Genomic DNA, 5,307 nt, shown 5'->3' on the forward strand with positions numbered 1-5,307 from the left:
AACTTTTTTTCTATATACTGAGTTACCCTGGTTGACCTATTTATTTCCCAAATGTTTGGTTGGGTAGTGTTACTATAGAGTTTATATTACCATTGGGTTACAGTAGGGATATATATATGAAAAGAAGAAAGAAATAAGGCACAAGGAGTTAACAAATAGACAAGACAACTGAAAATAGATATAGGGAAAGAACAATACGGAGACCCTTCATTACATTAATATCTGGAGCGTGGTTTTTTTTTCTTTGAGCAATTAGGTTCCACATGAAACATAAAACAACATAAAACAATAGAGGATATCATACAGCATATTTACAAGCTACATTTACATACTTATCAACACTTACACCGAGAATGATGCGATAATGTGTAGCCTATTATAATTTAAATATTTTAGTTGGTCAAGGTGGTATCAAGAGTAACCTCTTTATATGCTGTCAGGAAGTTTCATTTAGTAACATTTCCGTTTCCAGTAAGAAATCACCACATTTACCTCTTTCTGGTATATTTGCCTCTTTTCTGGTATATTTTATTCTTAATTAAAATATTTAAAGTATGTGTATTAAATAAGTAAATGTACTCAGTGACTTTCCATAACGGACTGACTGTAACACTATACTACAGATGTTTCCAGTTATAATAATATTGTTCTATGAATTTATGTTGCCAGTTATAGGTCAAATTCAAAGCAGACTTTGTCACTAATTCAACTATAGCCATTATCAGTAATGATTCAATTGATTCATTCAGAGCTATAACATTTTTTTAAAATATTTTCAGAGCTCCTCTTTTTGCCGAAATCAATATTGTCACATACATCCTACACTTTCCTTGTATGTATCAAATAAAACGGAGCAATATTATAGTGATAAAACGAAACACATTTAAGAGAGTAAATAGATTGCAACGGTTAAAGATTAACTGAGCCCACCTGTGCATTTGATGCCACACAACACAAACTGGAGCAGTTGGTCATTGCCTTGACCTGGTGAGGCTGTTTACCCGAGGTCTGTTGCAATAGAGCTTAAAGTGAACAAAGACATTTTTTGTAAAATCACACATTTGGATGACTTGCATTTGTCCACCCATGTCAACAGAACAGAATCATAGGTATAATTACATGCTGCATGGATGAGTGCTCCTTGGTGAAAAACACTGGTACATGGCCAATATGCTTCCTCAACGGCACACTCTATCTCAAATCACAGTGGACTTTACCACACTTTGTCAGCTGAGTAAGATCCCTAGTGTTAATATCACTACTGGAAACTCAAGTTTGCTCTCAAGGAATGTGTTTTTGGCATATCATTGGAGTAAAGACAGACAGGAAACAGGGAAAACGCTATCCTGGCTCTGTGCAAAGACAACAAAGTCCTCCAGCCAGCACCTCCAAAGAACTCTTTATAAAACTTTCTTTAATCCTTTCAAAAAGACTGATGTAAAAACAACTGCAATACGTCGTCACTATTCAACTGCTATAGGCACAGCGGAGAGTTACTGTGCTAGGCCAAGAAAACGTGTTCCAACATAAAACTAAGGTTTATAATGTTTACTCTTTGGTTTGGTACAGACTAAAAACAACAACAAACACATTATAGCGTGTTAAATAGTGAACCTTTTGGATATTTTGGAGTAAGGGCAACTGTTTATTTCAATTAGATTCTTTATGCTAAGCTAAGAAACCATGCAGGAAAGTAGCTTTTTAGTCAAAAGGTCTTTGTACCTTATAGACAGAATAGGTTGTTTGCCAATGACTCGTAAAGTGATATCTAATGTAAGACCGCCAGAGAGTATCAGCAACAGTCATGTGTAATGAATCAGTTGTAGGTATTTTAAACAAAAGCAATTGGTTTCGTATGGGAAAAATCATGGTTTGGGTCAAAATAAGTAGGTTTGTTATGCAATTTAGGCCCCATACTTAATTTACTTAAGTTAAATATGTTGACAAAATGATAATATGGATCATATTAAGTTGCTTGCACAGACAACCTATCTGCATGTTTAAGGACGGCCTCTATTTAGCAGAAAGACTTTAGAGTACTATCAATCTTCTCTTCTAACTCCCTGTAAGAAAGCAATTAAGCTTGATTGCCAAAATTCTAAACAATGTCTGCTATATTAAGTTGTATTATATTTTTGCCTGTAGTATCATAAATACCTGTGAAAGTCTGCTGGTTCACTACTAAACGTGTTATATCGTTGGACATGTTGAAAATATACTAGTTTCTTTTTGGCCCAAAGCAACAAGTAGACCTCCTCTCTCTCCTACTCTGCCATCTCATCCTATGAAGGAACATAATCAACACTTAACATAAGCCCATATTTTGAGCCAAGTGATGACAATAGGCACTGCTCTCCTTTTGTGATCTTTTCAAGGTTCACAGAGCGCTCTGGGCCATTTGAAAGTCTGCACACACTGAGCAGGTACAAACAGATTAGCAGCCGCACTATTAGTAGGTCAGTGAGTCAGCCGGCTCAGGAACCATCCTGTCATCAGCGGTCAGACGGCTGCTGCTCTGTCATTCTGTGGCCATGTGACCTGCAGGTATGTCGGGATCTTTTTTCAGCCCGGCTGAGGAACAACAAGGGGTGTTTACGTCGGCTATATTTGAACTTCCAGTACCAAAATATGAGAATGACTTGCCTCCTGTGGCCTTAAGATGTCTGACACTCACAAGCCGCAGCTAAAGAAGGGATAGAGGTGGAGGGAGGATGTGAAATCTCTCCTGAAGGACCTTGTACGTGTGGCTGTGTCAGGTTATTCATCTGTTCTTCATGCAGGGCTTCTGTTCTTCTTTTGTGGTGAGCTCTTGTTACAATAAAGATATTACTGTTCAACTCCCTGGGTTCAACAATGTCATATTTAGTGGAATAACTAAGACTGGGCTGCTGAGGTCTCATGGCACTGGGCACAGTAAGACTACCGCCATTTCAGCCATTCTTTCACATGAGAATGATTATAATTATAACCTTTACCCATTTTTGGAGCATAACAGTGTTGTGGTCTTTTTGTTTCTGTGGATATCTACCGCTGACCCTAAGACTTTGATATGTGCCTGAGAGCTCCACCAGAGGACAATAAACATCAAAGGTCACTGTCTGGCTGTGGTGACCTGGACACCTTACCCAAAAGGACAGGCCTTGTTTCCCAGGAATGAAACGGTAAACATATGACAGCTGTTTCAAATCAATACAATGTCCATTGGCTCAGTGGGCAGCACAGCGTGAGGCAGGTGTGTTTATCTGCAGGGTTCAGGGTGCTTGACCCACTGCTCGAGCAAGACCAACATCTGATTCACACAGGGTCCTTTTCTCTGCCAGGCCAGCGAAGCTCATGTCAATTATTGTAGATGTTGGGCTAATTGGCTTCCCTAAGATCCAAACATGTCTTTCAGAATATCGAACATTTCTCAAAATGTTACTCTTTGGTCCAGACTTAAAAAAACACTGGATGGATATTTACAAATGGGCCTGGGAGGATGAATCCCACAGTGATCCCCTCACTCTCCCACTAGCACACAAACAGGTTCGGATGGTCAGGGTTCAAACACTTCAGTTTACGACCAAATATCTATAAAACTGATGACATGCCATCAGCTTACAGATGTACAGTACTTTGTTTCTATCGGTCATTAGCAAATTCAAGTTTGCTATCAGCTTTAACTATGAATTATATTTGGTAAACATTTTACTAAAATAGTTGTGTTTATTGTCTTTGCACACACATCTTAGCATGCTAATATTAGCATTTAGCTCATAGCACTGCATTGTAGTACAGCCTCACAGAGCTACTAGCGTGGTTTTACTTTGGTAACCTCTGTAGACTTTGACTCTGTTACATCACTAATCTGCACTTTTTCCCAGATCTTTGTTCCCGCACCACCTTGTGATATTCCTGTCATCACCACATGGTGGATTTCCTTATTTCTCTCATCATATGGGACCATTTTCCTCCTTGAGGGACACAACAAGGGAACAATATTCTTATGTCTGGAAGTGACTGGCACAAGTTTTATTTTCCAGAGACTCATGGTCACTTGATGGTTACCATTGTTTCTGCAGCAGGAAAGAGTTAGCATGCTCCTGATAAGATAAGACAAAAATAAGATAAGATGTACTTTATGAATCCAAATTTGGGACACGTTTTTCGTTGCATTGCACATAATAACACATTAAAAGAGTATAAATAAATAATTATAATATTTAAACATCTCAAAATAGAAATACAAATAAACAAGTATTAGAGAGTAAGAAAAATATACAGATGACCGTGAAGATAACACATCTATAAACTCTCTTACACTATTGAAGGGCCAATTTTCCGTTAACACAATATCCATCCATCCATCCATCCATCTTCTCCCGCCTATCCGTGGTCGGGTCGCGGGGGTAGCAGTTCCAGCAGAGAGCCCCGAACTTTCTTTTCCCTGGCCACATCAACCACCTCTGACTGGGGGATCCAAAGGCGCTCCCAGGCCAGCGAAGAGATATAATCCCTCCACCTGGTCCTAGGTCTACCCCATGGTCTCTTCCCAGCTGGACGTGCCTGGAACACCTCCCTAGGGAGGCGCCCAGGTGGCATCCTTACTAGGTGCCCGAACCACCTCAACTGGCTCCTTTCGACGCGAAGGAGGAGCGGTTCAACTCAGAGTCCCTCCCGGATGACCGAACTTCTCACCTTATCCCTAAGGGAGACGCCCGCCACCCTGCGGAGAAAACCCATCTCGGCCGCTTGTACCCGCGATCTCGTTCTTTCGGTCATGACCCATCCTTCATGACCATAGGTGAGGGTAGGAACGAAAATGGCCCGGTAGACAGAGAGCTTTGCCTTCTGGCTCAGCTCCCTTTTCGTCACAACGGTGCGTTAAAGCAACTGCAGCACCGCTCCCGCTGCTCCGATCCTCCGACCCATCTCACGCTCCATTGTTCCCTCACTCGAGAACAAGACCCCGAGATACTTGAACTCCTTCACTTGGGGTAAGGACTCATTCCCTACTTGGAGTGGACAGTCCATCGGTTTCCTGCTGAGAACCATGACCTCAGATTTGGAGGTGCTGATCCTCATCCCAGCCGCTTCACACTCGGTTGCGAACCGATCCAGTGAGTGCTGAAGGTCGCAGACCGATGAAGCCATCAGAACCACATCATCTGCAAAAAGCAGTGGTGCAATCCTTAGTCCACCGAACTGCAGACCCCCTCCCCCACGACTACGCCTCGAAATCCGATCCATGTATATTACAAACAGGATTGGTGACAAAGCGCAGCCCTGGCGGAGGCCAACCCTCACCTGAAATGGGTCCGACTTACT

The sequence above is a fragment of the Notothenia coriiceps genome, unplaced genomic scaffold (assembly GCF_000735185.1).
Source record: "Notothenia coriiceps isolate Sejong01 unplaced genomic scaffold, NC01 NC01_scaffold00031959, whole genome shotgun sequence".
NCBI classification, from domain to species: Eukaryota; Metazoa; Chordata; class Actinopteri; order Perciformes; family Nototheniidae; genus Notothenia; species Notothenia coriiceps.